Raw genomic sequence first — 16,661 nt, 5'->3', positions numbered from 1 at the left:
TGTAGTGTATCTGATTGCTATGTACTGTAGCGTGTTGGGATTTAATTTTTAAGGCCTAAGCACACAAGGGAAGTGTTTTTATATTTTCCTCTGTCCATAGGCACCTCTTTTTTTAGTCTATGTGCCTTCACTATAATTATACCTCTATTTAATACATTGGCATGGATCCACAGGAGGCTGATGGGTTTTAACAGTCGGCTGTTGGTGTAATTATGCAGTTTGAGGGACTTGATTACTACCTTGCACCACGGAGACTGTTACAGTTTTGAGCACTGCTAGTAAAAGCAAATATCATTTCACACCCTGTCACGAATGTTGATGGCAAAACCTTGTGTAATACAAACAAGCTGCACATCTGGCCATTCAAAAACCATGTCAGCTTTGCCAAGTGGACCTGTGAACTTTGTTCCTGTGTTTTGAGGTCACGCTGCTCCCCGATGGCCGCACAAAGGCTCTACATGGCGGCACGTGGTAGACGCATCATCCCGCCATTAGTTTGCAGGGTGTATTCGCACATATTTGGGGTCAATTGTCTTTCTAAGTGATTGTAAAACCGAAAACATGAAAGCAGCTGGCGCAGTAATCAGTAACTCGAAACGTGTAAGAACAAAAACAGTGAGAATGGTGTATTTGTATATTATATAGGCATATACAAACAGATTTAGCCATTTGGTTAGTCAGTAGTCAAATAGAAAGCAAGAGACAATGAGAGAGATGTGACAAGAGATAAGAAAAAGAAGCTACCGTGGGGTGAAAATCAAGTGTGGAAGAGACGGAGCAAGAGAGAGAAGCAAAGACGGAGACAGTTAAACTGCTAACGCCAACCTCAGCTTCCCGTTGGCACCGTTGTGCACTTGGAGCTAGGTACGACTCTAGGTAACCATCTATAACAGTATGGTGTCTCTTGGGCACTGTTCTCTTCTATCTCATCCTCAGTACTCAGTGGAGCGCGGCAATCGCTCCTCTCCACACCCTTCCACAGATCTGCACCCGTGATTACACCCCAAATCAAATGAGTCTGGGACTGAGAGATCGGGTGGGGGCGAGCTGGGTTAGAACGGGGATGGGGAGAGAGGTGGAGGGGAGACACTGATGGTTTGGCAAATGTGCATACAGATTTATCATGCCAGAGAGAAAGTGAAAAATAGAGCACATAAAGTGATTTAGAATTCATATAAAGCCTGTTGGTTTAGAAAGGGCAGTCATGCAGAGAAATGGCTCGAGCGTTTTTTTATCGCAGAGATTCGAAATGAACAATAGCGCATGTATGACAGATGTGTCCTTTGAAGCTGAAGCAACAATTTTTGTGCTGTTTTTTTTATGCAAATGCCATGCTGAGCTCCACATTTCAACTGTTTTATGATGGCACACCAGTCTGGCAGTGAAAATGGTGACCGCAACAGCAGAACAGACGGAGTTGGAGGGAAAAGAGTTTAGCCATTTACTACCACCTCCACTGCAGATTTCCAAACTGCATTGCTAATTTAGAACTGAACTCCAATAATACTGCTGAACTCATGACTGACTAAAGCTGCTAGCCTCACACAGAGCTAAGAAGAAAGATATAGAATTCTAGTAATCTCAGTTATTTCTACACTCTGCAGATCCTTTTTTCATTTTCATTGTCAGACCCTCAGTCTCAGCTAGAACTGACCCGAGTGCCCTCACATGAAGCAGCTTCACACAGATGATTCTGGAGCCAAAAAAGGCTATTAAATAGACTGTGGTGTGTAAAATCTGTGCAATCCCCCTTTAAATTGATTGTCCTTCTCCCACCCTTCTCTACTCTGTAAAGCTGCACTGATTTATTTTTATAATGATATTAGATCAAATGACTTTGTGTAATGTGAAGGGGTCATTCTTAGTGACAAACCAGCTGAGAGCTATCACCAGCTCTGCAGTTCCCTTCAGGCTGACAAAGTGTCTTAACGTCGCTTAGCTTACATTGAGAAAAGACAGCTGTTCTCATTGTAAAAGTTCTGATAATCCTGCTTATATGCTGCTGAACATGGATTAGCTTTTAGTTGCTAAAGAGAAATGTTTACTTTAGGATTTACTGAATATGGAACTTCATTGTGCTTCTCAGTATCTGCAAAATGAGTATGTAGGAAACTTTGAAGCAGGTTCAGTGCAGCATTACTTTGCCTGAGTGACTAAAGTAACATGCTTCATCTAAGATATCAACTGCTAGCTGGACAGATAGATGATATAAGAAGTTAAATGTCTTGAATATCAGTTAATGCACCATTAATCAGTGTTTCTATTCTCAAAATGTCAGTTATTGCTGATTTTGGTTGCACCAATTGAACAACTTTCTGGGTAAGGCTTTATAATATGCTAGAGTTACTCCACCATCTAGCTAGTGCTAAAAGCTGAAGGAACATTTCTGAAGTGGCAGATAATTTCAGATGCAATGTTTCAAACAGCTCCGCATACACAATCTGTCTCCTAGATAAAAACAGCACTGCAGTACTTCCCAGTGAACAAAAAAAAAATGTTAATGTGACAAGTTCACTCAGAGATGGAGAAAGATGTTTGAGAGGACAGAAGAGGAAGATTTCATGATTATTTTTCAAAGGTAAGGACTGCTGAGTGAGATTTAAGCTTAACTATAATGTCTTAATTCGTGTTAGTTTTTTTTTCTTTTTTTAAATAAGTCTGTCCATGATGTGCTGACTTCAGATTGCGAATAATGATCGTGATTTTGTGTTATTAAAGTTTCAAACAGCTCCACAATCAGCTTTGCACTAAAGGACCGTGTTGCATCGATGCAGCACAGACTGTGGTATCCACGGTTACTGCTAGTTTATGTCCTGGATGGCAGCAGAGACATTATGAGAGTGAGACAAGTCACTCAAAGAATTCTGAGTTGGAATTTATCTGAGAAATAGAGTTCTAGTGGAATAACATCCAGGAGGAAAAAGAAAAAGCAACAAAATAAAATCAAAAGCTTTTTGAAACTTTATTTGTGAGCAAAAAAAGTTTTGAAACTTTATTTATTTGTGAGCAGGCACGGTGGTTAGCACTGTTGCCGCACAGCAAGAAGGTCCTGAGTTCAATTCCACCATCAGGCCGGGGTCTTTCTGTGTGGAGTTTGCATGTTCTCCCCGTGTTTGCGTGGGTTCTCTCCGGGTACTCCGGCTTCCTCCCACCGTCCAAAGACATGCAGCTTGTGGGGATAGGTTAATTGGATAATCCAAATTGCCACTAGGTGTGAATGTGCGAGTGAATGTGAGTGTGAATGGTTGTCTGTCCCTGTGTGTTGGCCCTGCGACAGACTGGCGACCTGTCCAGGGTGTACCCCGCCTTTCGCCCTATGACAGCTGGGATAGGCTCCAGCGCCCCCCGCGACCCTGAAAAGGATAAGCGGAAGCGAATGGATGGATGGATGGATATTTGTGAGCAATAATTTTGGTGATTTGCAGCAGATTTGATCATGTTATACACGTATACTATTTAGATAATTTATTAATATAAGTCTTCCAAATATGTTTCAGCATGTAACTGCTGAGTTACAGGATTTGCTTCAAGAAGGAAATGTCACTTAGAGTGATGGAGAGTGACGCTTTTTTTCACCCAGTTTTCACCATCATACCAGCTTTATACTGGTCAGACACCAGAGAACAGTCATAGTGGTCATGTAATATCTGCTTTTATACTGTAGGTCAGGGGTGTCAAACACAAGACCTGGGGGCCAGAATTGGCCCAGCAAAGACCCTAATCGAGCCCACTGGACAGTTTTGGAAAATGTGAAAGATGGCATAGATTTGGATTTTTCATAGGTCTAATGTGTTTCTGTCAGGTTTTCTGGATCATTGAGAGAATGCCCCAAGAAAACATACAGTGTTTTCAGTCTCTACTGTGTCACTGTTTATTTTCCCTGTGTTTCCTGTTTTATTTTGTTAGACTTTTGGTTCTGTGCATTATGTTCAGTTCTATTTCCCATGTCTCATTATTTAGATTTAGTTCAGCTGTGTTCTCACTTGTTTCTAACATCTTCATTATCTAGTGTATTTAAACCCTCAGTTTCCCTCAGTTCCTTGTCTTCTCATCATAAATCAGTCCAGTGTTTTCAGTCCAGTTCAATTCAGCCATTCATTAAGTCAGTTTTTCATATTCTGTTCATTCAGTCTTAATAATAAACACCATCCACATCCTCAATAAACCCATGAGACCTGCGCTTGGGTCCTCTCTTCTCTGTGTGTTTGTAGGAACAGCCACTGTGACAGGTTCCTACAAATGTTACACCAAAGTAATTAACACACAGAAAGTGTCCCTGATTTAAAGCTCATCAGAAGAATTGGTCCTGCAGAGACATTTCAATAAACATAATACAAAAGGCTAGTAATAAAGAAAAGAGTACTCCCATCTTTCCTTTGCTCTTCTTGTTAACATCACATGTACAGACACTACAGTTATTCCCTAAAATTAGACTCTCAGGTACCCAGTAACGACATTTATGCACTTTAGGGCCTAGTGAAGAAAATTCCTCCTCAAATGAGGAGAAACAGCGAATGCATGGGGATGGAGCTCTTGTACCAGAAATCACTGCCTCTTAAAAGCAGACAGGTAAAAGCTGAAATTGTCCCAGCCTGCCAAATCAGCCATTAAGTGTCAGCACCAGCACTCTCATTGTGAGAAAAAAAGAAAAAGGTGAGGTTTGTCTTGTAGAGCCCAATGACAGAAATTAGGGAAATTGCAACATTTGTCTAATATTGGGCTGCAGGTTGTTTCTTCTCACTTTGTCAGTTTAAAGCCTGCCTCATCAAGATAGGCAGTTTGTGTGGGGAGATACGCACACAAGGTAATCAAATAATTACAATAAGTGCACCTGTCACTCAAATGACTTGCGCATTCTGAAAGAGGGCACTTACATGGCAAAGAATTCAGAGGAGGAACCTGTTAACACAGATGGGATTTTGTCTGTATATTCGGTGGTGCCTCGGCTTGTCACTGTTCCTCTCAAAGGGAACCCTGAAAAACAGCTTCAGAGTGATCATCAGACTGTGAATGGTAGAGAGGATCAGAGGTGATGTGCTGAATGTTGCCAATTTTATGTGCAAACAGCGCTGTGAAGCTCTTCTAGTTGAATGACATGATGTGCCTTCACCATTTTTCTACCTCTTGCTGTTTTGTAGAAGCTGCCGCTGTCTCTCCAGCACGTGGTTCAACAGGGAACACTTTTAATAGCCACTGTGATTTAAAATTTCTTTTGAACAATGTTGTCAAAGGCAGTGATATTTAAGATGATGAAAAAGAGAGATCATTGTATCCAGCAAACCCAGGAAATTAACTTTGGATATTCCAGTTCGGGCAATTTAATATTACTTAATGTTGTTCCTACAACATCACAATGAGTGTTGCTCCAATTCTTTGACTGTAACTGACTAGCAATGGTTTTGTGAGGTCATAGCTTCTAGTAATATTTATAAGCTTGTGTTCTGGTGTATGGTTTTATTGTTATCTGAGTATGCTACATTTTATTTTTCTTGTGTTGTCTGAGTTCTGTTTTTTATGGAGTTTTGCATTCCTGTTAAGATGGCTAGTGTTTTGAATTCCTGATTCATATTGAGCTTCAGTGTCTTTACGTTGCTTCCCTAATTTGACTTCATGTAAGGTATTTATAGTCATATTCTAATTATAACATAGTAATAATAATATATTATAATATCTCTTGTTTATTTCTTGTTTTATTGTAAAGGTAAATGTAAAGGTAATGTTCTGTTATGTTTCCCCATGTGTGATCCTCCATGGTCTCCTGTGGGTTCTTTTTTAGATTCTTGTTTATTTTACATTTTTGTCATTGCCAAACAAAATATCTCCACATTCAATCTTGACATGTTTACATTATGATATTCCCCTTATTCAGGATCTCGTCATGCCTGGGCCCTATACTAGCAAGTTCAGCATCTTTCCATTATCTCGATTCACTTACCTTAATGTCTTCAATCAGGAAAAGCGATCGCACAAAGCTCCCCCATCAACTCGAAAAGCTAACCCAGGGTTTCCCCTGCTCATTCAGCAAGAGGTGGCTTTGGCAGCATCCGAACAATCACAAATATTTGCAAGTGTACTGGCAGCAGAGGAGAAATAAAATATAAAGGAATTGAAAACTATACTAGTAAAAAAAAAAAGAAGCGGTTAAACAAATATTACAGGCTGAAAGCAAAACAGCTACGGCAGATAAAGCAGCGCTGTGTGTGTGAGAGAGAGGAAAAGCACTGTACAGCAGTTCAGTATTAAAAGCTCTGTATGGACGTGTGTGCACTTTAAACGCTTTAGTCAGTAAGACTAGAAAAGTATATTAATAATGTTTAGCTTATTTCACGTTCAAAGAACAGTTTCAGTTTTTATTCTTTCAGCTGCAACCCTGGTGTTGTTTAAGGGTAAGAGAGGGAGCAAGGAACAAATAGAAAAGTAGATTTCAAACGAAGGCTTAGCGTATGTACACATTTCAAATTGGGCGTCTCCTTTTTTACGATTAATTCTAGTAATGCTTATGAAATAAAATTGCTGTCAAATTGTTTGGATATTCCAAGAGTCTTGATATATACATGCTGATTTCATACCTGTTGATCTCTAATCCATACCCTATCCTGCTCCAGGATAGGTATGTTACCATGGTGATTTACCCCAATAAGAAGGCCCGTACTACAAAGCAGGATTTTGTCTTATCCAGGTAACTTCAGAGTTAATCTTTGGTTTTCTGTACTATGCAGAGGACCGCTTCTTAGTGAGTGAAATCACCAGAGTAACTTATGCTGCCGACCTAACCTGCTCTGGAACAAGTTATTTTCCAGATTATAGATTATCCACCTAATGACCAAACAATTCTCAAAAAAACTGAATCTGCACTCAATTTCCCTCAGACTTCTGTGCATAGATACAGCATAGATATAGCATCTAATGCCTTTGTGATTACCTGATGAACATCAGTGATAAATATAGGCTCTTAAATGCAACTTTATTCATTGATTTATTTTTTTTCCCTCTTGGCTGCAAGGAATTAATAGCAAAGCATTAATATATCGTACTGAAAAATACACCCATTTCTACCAGCTGACCTTATATCACGTCAAAGCCTTGTTTAAATTGTGAGTTCACATTTGGTTCGTCTTTACGGACTCTCAGACCCTTCAACACCAAGTCTGCAGCTGAACCAATAAAAGCTAAAACTGTCTTTTAATTACTAATTTAATAAAATACTCGATCATAATCTTTTAGAGTCTCCTCTGTCTTAATGATAAAGTTATGATATTGATAACCCTCTTAACTTACACAGTCAGCCTTTTTCCGGTTTCAAGTAGACTTAATTAACATAGTAGCTTTTTCTTCTTTTGTAAAATCAGTCGCTCCGTTGCCATTACACACTATTTGGTCTGATGCTTCCTGTGCGTCACCTTTCGTGTCAACACACAAGGGTTAGCTTTTCAAGTTTGTGTGACCGCTTATCTAGATTGTCAGTGTATGTGAATCCAGATAACTGAAAGATACCATGGGTATGTTGACCTCACTTCATAGTACAGGCCTAAGATGATGCTAATCATCAGACTCAGCTTCCATTTCTATCTCGGTTACACTTCTGTAAAGTTCCATGACCGAATGGTTAAACGGCCATGATGCTAAGTTGAATAAAAACATGTTAAAGACAACAACAAAAACAGCAGTTCAAATGGGATTTGTCAGGGGAGCGAATCCAAAGAAACAGACCACCGAGGAGACTCACTTTGAAATACATCCAAGGATTGATTCAGACAGTGAGGTCCGGGACCGTTTTCTTTGTGCGTACGCCATGTGATCAGCTGACCTGTGCTACTTCTGAGTGGAGTTTTCCAGCTGTGTTCTACAACACATGACACACACTCTATCATATACAGCTTTCCAACTATCGAGCCACAGTATGCTATGAAAGTGAAATTTGGTATACTGAAAATCATGATCTTAAACTCAGACTGATGACTGCTGTCCCTAACCTTGAGGCAGACCAATACCACAAGCTTTCCTGCTCCATAGCCTGCAATTGTTTCAACCTTCTATAAATGTTTCCAGCTGTTTAGCACAAAAAATAAGGTTATTTTATCACAGTTAAAGACAGTTTAAATGATGAATTATTCATATAACTTCAAAGACACGTCACGTACTAATCCATGTCTTCTTCTTTTTTTTTAAAATACATAATATGATGCCTGCAAGCTTTAAACATCTTCTGGTTTATCAAATGTCATTTACACTTAAAAATAATCTGTCTTCTTCCTCGTCTGCCGTCTGCTAACTGGGAAATGTAGCTACAAAGGAAAAACAGTAGAGGTGCACACCAAAAACAGACCTCAAACCTCACAAGCATCTGAAGTTCACATAAGTTTTCATGCATCTTTCAGCTCAGCTGCCGCTAATAAAATAATATATGTACATTTTAATGTGTAAAACGTGCACACTCAATATTTGTCAAAACCACATCAGCTCAGAGGAATATCAGATTTCTTTTTTTAGACCTGAGTTTAATACATCCTCACCTTCAAGCGTTCCTGTGTGATTTTTTCATATCATGCGGTATGACTGCTACATTGCATAAGTATGTTGGGTTTAAAAAAAAACTTTTTTAAAAAACTTTTTTTATTGCTGTGCACATGCACATTTCATTGCATTTTTCCCCATTGAGTACTTAAACAGAATTCAGACTTATTTCCGTGGACATGCAGTCAGGGAGGATAAACACCACCTCGTGAATGACTCAGTGCAGAAATGAAGTAGACAACAGGGTGACTGGCCCATTGCACTTGAAAAGAGACAGAAAACAGAGAGCGTCTTTTTCTTCTTTTTTTTTCTCCCACCAATTTCCTCCAGAGAGGAGAAAAGAGGGCAGAAGGTGTGTTATTCTGTGTGAGTGAGACAGAATGAAGAGATGGGTAGTGAAGGGAGATAAGGTTCATTAGAGGAGGTGCGCGGGAACAAAGCGTAATCTCCATTTTAACCTTACCTTTAGAGGAAGGCCGCAGTTACCGCTGTGATAAAGGACTAGTGCAGCCCTAAGCTATGCACAGAATACTGATTAATCCCTTACTATTGTTATCAGGAGGTGTCAGCTAATGCTGTGATGGTGAATCGCGCCGCTGCTGCTGCTGCTGCTGTGGCTGAGGAAATGTTTCTCTCTATCTCTCCCCTCTCGGTTTCTTGCTCTCTTGCCCCATTCTCTCTGCCTATCCATCTCCCTCTCTTCATGAGTGCAGAATAGGTGCCTGGGGCCTTTGATGGCGTCAGGGGGTGGGGGGGAAGGGGGGGTTAGTGTTTTGATAAGTATTGATATCAATCTTATAAATCTGAATTTAATGACCTGATGTGCCTGGACTGCAGACATTTGTCATGCATTCCTCATATGAGGAATCAAGCTAAATAGGTTCCCTGAATTCGCATTGACTCATTCTGACAGGAGATTGTTTGCTTGTGCATTATAAACTATGACTATGACAGCCCCGTGTACTTGTGTTATTGACTTACCCTGCACCCAAGTCTGCCAAATAAAGGAAGGGCGCTTTTTGCTTGTGCCAAAGCAGGAAAGAGCAGGGAGTGATATGAGAGATGTGAAAGGTTTAAAACGGAAGAACGAGAGGGAAAAACACACAATTATGCATGCACGCACACACACACACACACACACACAAAGGAGACATCCTACATGGGAATAGTACTCAGCATGAGTACTTACCGTCCTTCCCTTTTTCTCTCCACCTCCTCCTCCACTCTTTCAGGCTGTCTCTCTTGATGGATTAGCCCATCAGTTAGAAATAATTAGGATGAGCTGTAGTCTTGTCTTGCTGAATGCAGTATTACAAGCGAGCAGGGTCAAGCCTTAAAAGCAGAACTCCAACCAGCTTTTACTTTATATTCCTAAGTGTGGTGGTGGTGGTGGGGGGTACGTGCATTCAATTGTGTCACTCTACTTTATTTCTCTGATACCTCTGCGCAGGCGAAGACAAGCAGTTCAAGTCAAAAACCTGCTTTTAACCTGCTTCTGCTTCACGGAAACTGTATTAAGCAGTCATTTCCAGCTAAATTGGCGTTCAGCCATTATCTTGATCAAACACAACACCACAGAAAATCCACACAATATATAACACCTGTCACCGTGTTCAGTTTTAAGCCCGAAGGCGTCATAACATACACATTTTCACCTTCCCTCCGCTTCCCTCTTTCATTCATTTTGCGGAGAATCGCTCACTCATCGGCAGATGCTCTTGTCCACTGGAGGCCAGCACTCAATTCTGCAGATTGCTGATTAAATCCATTTCCATACTTATATCCCTCAAGCGTTCGCTGTTTATTAAAGTCCAACATACCTGTGTGGCTCACGAACAAGAGGCACAGAGCGCCGAAAGAAAACTTAAAGGGGCGAAGCTGGTTTAAAGGAGCTCTGCTGAGTCACTATTATATTTATTTATTTTGTAACTACCCAGTAGTGTTTTCTGGAAAGAAAGAAAACACCAAAGAAGAAAAAATGGCTGAATTTTTCCTAAGCACAAGTATAATTCAGTACTTTTAAAGTTACTTAAAGTTTGCAAATGGGTTATATACCATTAAACACACTTCGCTGTTGCTTCAGTCAAAGATTTTAAGGGCCAACGTCTGACAGGACTTATTTAATAGTATGGTCCCACTCAGTGTCGGAAAACAGGATGCCAGATAGCACTCCCGGCTCCTAATGACATTTATTTCCACCTGTATGGGTTATTATTACCATCCTTGGCTGCCTTGCTGTGCCTACTGTATCTGCTGTCTGCAGCCTCCCTCTGTCCTTTACAATTATGAGCCCAAAACCCCAGTGGACCACCTCACCCTTCCCGATAATGGCTTTTTTTTGTCAGAACAGAATCTGACCTTCTGCTCATGCAGGAGAACAATGCTGTAATATCACAGTCATCATCGTCATCATCATTATCATTACTCCCATCTCTTTATTTAGCATCACATCAGCATCGGGAGGACATAAATAGTGTGTTTTTTAGGTTTGTGCTGTGTTTCGTTTTTTGATTCGGACTCTACCTCGCCCTTGTTTCAGCAAAGTATTTTCTAAGATGGACATTTTAAGCTATCCCTGACAGGCGCTGATCCCATGGTCACTGTCTGCAAAAAGAATAATCTTACTTTAAAAAAAAAAAAAAAAGATCGAGAGAGACACCGAGACTGAAGTTCATTCCCAGCACAGATTCATTATTCAAACATGACCTTTCTTCTTCCTCTTCCTCTTCAAAAGTGGTACCTGCATGAATTTTGTCAGACAGGCAGTCTGGTTGGCACCTTCAGCAAAAAAAAAAAAAAAAAGAAGGGGGGGGGGGAGGAGTTGGTAGAGGTACCACAGACAATCCTAGTGCTGGCACTTTTCCTCTTCTCCATTATTGAGATGAATTGAATTCTTAGAGCAGAGAAGGAGTGCGGAGTGGGAGGGAGCTGCGGCGTGCGGATTGTTAGTTTTTGTGTTTCGAGCCCTTTTTTTGGACAAAATGGAGCGTACATGAGAGACAGACATAAAAGAACAAGTGCATTGTGAATGAGTGCGTGTGTGAGAGAGAGACAGAGAGAGTGCCTGGGTGTTTGCATAGCCTTTCATGTTCACTGCGTGGTGCCTTGTCCATGTCAGGCTCCACATACTGATCAAACTCTGAGCCTGAGTGGCTCAGCTGGCTGCAGGGACAGAGCAGGAAAGCTGCACATAAAAAAAAGACTGGTCACCGCTTTTATTGCTTTTGTGCTTTAATGTCCTTTTTTTTCTGCTGCAGGTGCAAACCCTGACCATGCGGTGGATTTGGCATACAGCACTTCATATGTCACATGCCCTTTCTGCCCCACATCGTCTTATCTTCCTCCAAGTGTGCTGGAGCCCGTGGATGGAAGCGTGAGGTTAAAAAAAAAAACAGAAAGAAGAGGTGATGTTCGAAGGACCGAGCCGCCCGTGGAGGGTAGTGATTTTATTTGCAAACACTGTAATAGCTTTTGTCTCATGTTCACCCATCTTTCCTATTTATGCTCGGTCCTAAAAGAGAAAAGATCAGCCTCGGAAAATAACCCATAGGAGGTGTTTCATACATACTAAGCGCTGGAAACGTGTTCTCTATCAGTAAGTCGTCTCGTCTCCACAGGCATGATGCATTTTACATGGCAGGCGCAGTGAGACCTGCTTCGTCCTGGTGATGGAGCTGAAAGGAGGAAGATGGAATTCCATCTACTGAACGCAAACCCATTTTCAATTACACAAAAAAAACCCTCAGTGTGTGTCTGTGTGTGTCTGTAAGTGTGTTCGCATTAAAAGAAAGGGATTGTTCTAAAATGCAATCCAATCTTTGAACAAATGAGAAAAAGAAGTTGCTGCATCCCAAGTTTGGGAGCACAATCCACTTAGTAAGTCAAGTAAAATCGCTGTGTGTTTTACTCGACGTCGTGATAAGGAAAGGTATACCATCTGTTTTTAAAACAGAGAGTGGGAAAATATATATTTTGTTCGAACGTTATCTCAAGGTTTGAATGTTTTATGAGTGCAACAGGAGGTTAGCGCCAGGCCAAGCTGAGTACCCGCGCATGGATTTAATAGAGGCTGATACAGGCAGTGAATCACTTTTGGACAAACACCTCTAGAACAAACCGGGTGTTGCCAATGAGTCGGTCTCTATCTTTAAAAATATAGTTAGCCACATAACTGTTATTGAAAATCAGGCAATGATTTCAGTGTTGTGACTCACTGTGATGAATGGTGCTCCTCATTTCATGTTTCCTGAAATTAAAAGCCAGAAAAAACAAAACAAAACAAAAACCAGCCGCTTTCATGATGCGCACACGTCACACTGAAATTGAATTAAGCTGTGGAAAATAAAGCTTATCATGCAAACCCCACGGTCTTGACATATGCCTTTCACTGTCACTTAGTTCTGCTTCTGACTCAAAATCCTTCTGCAATCAGCATTCCCTTCACCATCACGATCCATCGAACGTCTCCACTGTGTGGATTTGTATTGAGAATTTCAGCATGAAACGCACACACAGGCTACATACCTCATCTCAAGGTTGGTAAATAGATATTAAAGCTCTGTTTATTGATGGGTGTTTAGGGCAAAGGCGGAGAGACTGGATGATGTGTGTCTGGATAAGACAGGTCCTTGATGTCAGGCTTTTTCACCCAGCTGAGTGAAAAAGCAAAACCCCGTGATAAAGATGATGGTGTGTTTAATGTACACTGCTCAAAAAAAACTTAAAGGGATACTTTTTAATCAGAGTATAGTGGAGTATTACTTCTGAGATATTGATCTGGTCAGTTAAGTATCAGAGGGGGTTGTTAATCCGTTTTAGCTGCTTTGGTGTTAATGAAATTAACAACAGGTGCAATATGAGACAAGCCCCAAAACAGGAAGGGTTTTACAGGTGGAGGTGATATTTTGTGCTTTTTCGCTAGTTTTGCATTTGGATAGGGTCAAAATCACTACCGGTAGCACTTCAGGACGGCACAGCAGTACATGCCATTGCCAGAAGGTTGGCTGTTTCTTCCAGCACAGTCTCAAAAGCATGGAGGAGATCCAGGAGACAGTTGTGCTAGGAGAGCTGGACAGGGTCATAGAAGGTCCTTAGCTCATCAGCAGGACCGGTATCTCCTCCTTTGTGCAAGGATGAGCAGAATGAATACTACTAGATGATAAATAGACTGATTCTTATATAGTGCTTTTCTCCTTCCCCAGAGCACTCAAAGCGCTTTATACAACATCCCACATTCACCCTTTCACACAAGTTCTTTCTTCTATGCTTAAGTGCTTTCTGTCTACTGATCACACACATTCATACTCCAATAGCTGCACCCGACCACAACTTGGGGTTAGTATCTTACCCAAGGGTATTTGGCATGCAGACTGGAGCAGCCAGGGATCAAACCACAGGACACAGAGGCCTCTGCAGCTTAGGCAACTGCACTCTGTCTGCCATTAGGAATCTGGATGAAATCCTTGGATTCTCAGACCCTGCACTGGTGCAGTGAGTTCTGGGCTCCTGCAAGTGTACAACAAAGCTCGGCTGCATGTGATGAATGTCTGCAGGCAGGATAGAAGATGAAGATTGAAGACACTCACCTGGCCTAAAATCATTTTCAGTTGCTGCCATGAAATGTTGGCAAAGATTCAGCCCCTAAACGTTGTGGCATCATTTCCTTCCTAACACATTACCCAGTCCACATCAGTATAAATATCCAGCCTAATTTTTCCCCATTAAGATCTGATGCATTTCCAAAGTGTTCCTTTAATTTTTCGAGCAGTGTATTTGTTATCATGAGAGCAGGGGGCTTGTTTGAATTGGATGGAAACATAGTTTCAAATGTAAGTTTGTGCGCTTATATTATGTTGGGATGTGCAGGTACAGGTATTCCCTGTATTTTTCTTTTCCTTTTGTCAAGCGAGTGTTTATCTACACTGGCAAAATGACTGGAAATACACAAAGAGCACAACACAGACCTGTTTCACAGCAGGCATTTTTACTGCAGGCATTTTGAAAGCAGGAATGGTGGACCCACAGAGCAACGAATGTTTGGTGCACATCTGCAGTTCTCCTCGACTACATCTCCAAGTGAGTCCTGCCGCTCCAGCTCGGCCACAGGTCCACCTAATCAGTCAGTCGTGGGCCACATCTGGCCCACACAACATTTATCAGTGCTGTAGGTACCAACAACGCAAGATGGGATTCTGGAAATAACAACAAAACTGATTAGAATTGTCAATAACCCCACCTGCATGTCTTTGGGCTGTTGGAATATCAGCCAGAGTACCCAGAGGAAACCAACTCCGGAAATCCACACAGAAAGGCCACAAATAACCAGAACCTCCTGGTTGTGAGACCACACTGCCAACCACAGAACCCCTGTGCTGCCTTTTTGCAAACTAAAACTATAAAAGTGTGATTTTGTAGAGGGTAGAGTTTAATAGCTCCATCGTGCAAGTGTTCGTCTAAAGCTGGACAAAAAGAGGGGGGAAAAAATGTCACGGCCAACCTTCCACTTACACAGCAGTTATAATAAACCCCATTTCTTGAGATGCAAAAAGGGAAAGTATGAGCCTCGTGTTGTCCCAGAAACGCAGTGTTTTTAATGGCAAAATTTGCACCGAGCATGCAGTCATGAATCTCTTTGTTTCGATGCAAACGCACAGCGTGAGAGTAATGTGAGGAGACAACAGTTGTCGGGAGACCATGTGGCTCAGAAGTCTGTCCCTTTAAGCCCGGTGTGATATCATACCGGGATGGGTTCCAACTAAAACTTCAAATCCATCTTTTCTCTTTGGTTTCTAATTAGCGGAAGAACAGATGATGCATCCCGGAGACAGAAGGGAGAGCACGCGCTGTGGCGTGCACCAAAGCTTCTGGTGACTGCTATCAACCTCTTATGCCACCCGGTTCTTGTGATTTGGGGGGATTGTTTTTAGGTGAGTGATCCTCACCCCCCACCCCCTCCCTTTCTTTTTGCATGGCTCAGATCAGGGTTGGGCTAATCTCAGTTAAACTCTTAATAAGACCCATTTCACGGCATGCGGCCAAGAGATTAGATCTGACAGGGCAGGCGTGGGTTAGTCCTGAGACCACAGATCTGCAGCCTAAGCTCTGGATTGGAAATGTTCCAAAGCATGGAGCAGCCAGTTGAATGGAGAGCTCTCTGTTGCATGATGATACCAGGAGCATGACTAGGAGAAAGCCCTTATACTTTTTTACTCATCTCCCAAGAGATGCAGTTATTGTTTTTAGAGGGGTTTTTTCTGTTTGTTTGTTTTACTGGTTCAACTTTCTCGCCACCAGATGTTGGTGGAAGTTTTGACTGCTAACCTAGAGCACCCCAGAGGAGCACCGCCGACCTCACAAGCACTGCGAGCTGCAGCAGCAGGAGCAGCATATGAATCATGTTCTATATGAAGCTTAAAGACATGCTCTCGCAGTCCTGAGTGAGGCAGGTGAACTCAGCTCGCCATATGGCTTAGAGGGAGCTTATTAGGCTCTGAGGCAAAAAACACATTATCCACAGTGGACCAAGGCCACCTAGGGATGATTTCCATTACGAAAGCCTTTAATTCTGTTGGTATAAGTAGGAGAAAAGGGGGGGAGAGAAAAGTAATACTTTAGCAGAGGAGCTGCACTCTGGCCGCTTGGCTCGTGCAGGGATGGATGACTGGCAGCGAAGGTGAAGTGTGATTAATTATCTGAGCGCACTTATGTAAGTTATTACACTGTAGATACAAACGACTCCCTGCTCGACCTAATTCCTCTCGTCTCTCTCTCATCGCATTATTACTGAAAGAAATTCCACATATTAAACTGACCCCGTGATAAAACAAAAACAAGCAAAACATCAACATCAGGCATTTATAACACAAACAGAGAATGAACACCATCCAGCCAGACAGTGATTTGTTGACTCTGTTGCACTGTTTTCCCCTCACTATGTTACTTATTTACACTTTTTTATGGCACTTATTATTGTTGTGCTTTTCAACTGGCTGAATCGTTTTCCCTCCTGCCAAGACTCATTATAAACCTTATATCCAGAAACTACCTTTTTATTTATTTATTTTTTGTAAATGTGGAGATAAATCTGCCTCGCCATATCAACACTATGCCCATAGTGACCCCTTGAGGTTCAATGCTGGAACTACAGT

The 16,661-nt window shown here is 41.6% G+C and overlaps 1 long non-coding RNA gene across 2 annotated transcripts in view; it reads left to right on the top strand.

Moving 5' to 3' along the window:
• Nucleotides 1-12,872, top strand: part of LOC143412765 (uncharacterized) — a 43,858-nt gene extending 30,986 nt beyond the window's left edge. For both annotated transcript variants that reach the window (XR_013093303.1, XR_013093304.1), the window contains 2 exons: nt 11,772-11,951; nt 12,132-12,872. This is a non-coding gene — a long non-coding RNA (uncharacterized LOC143412765). The remainder of the gene's footprint in view (nt 1-11,771; nt 11,952-12,131) is intronic.
• The last annotated feature ends 3,789 nt before the right edge of the window (nt 12,873-16,661 follow it).

Source organism: Maylandia zebra, linkage group LG15 (genome assembly GCF_041146795.1).
Source record: "Maylandia zebra isolate NMK-2024a linkage group LG15, Mzebra_GT3a, whole genome shotgun sequence".
NCBI classification, from domain to species: Eukaryota; Metazoa; Chordata; class Actinopteri; order Cichliformes; family Cichlidae; genus Maylandia; species Maylandia zebra.
Note: the sequence above shows the minus strand (reverse complement) of the source record. Positions and strands in the feature narration are given on the sequence as shown.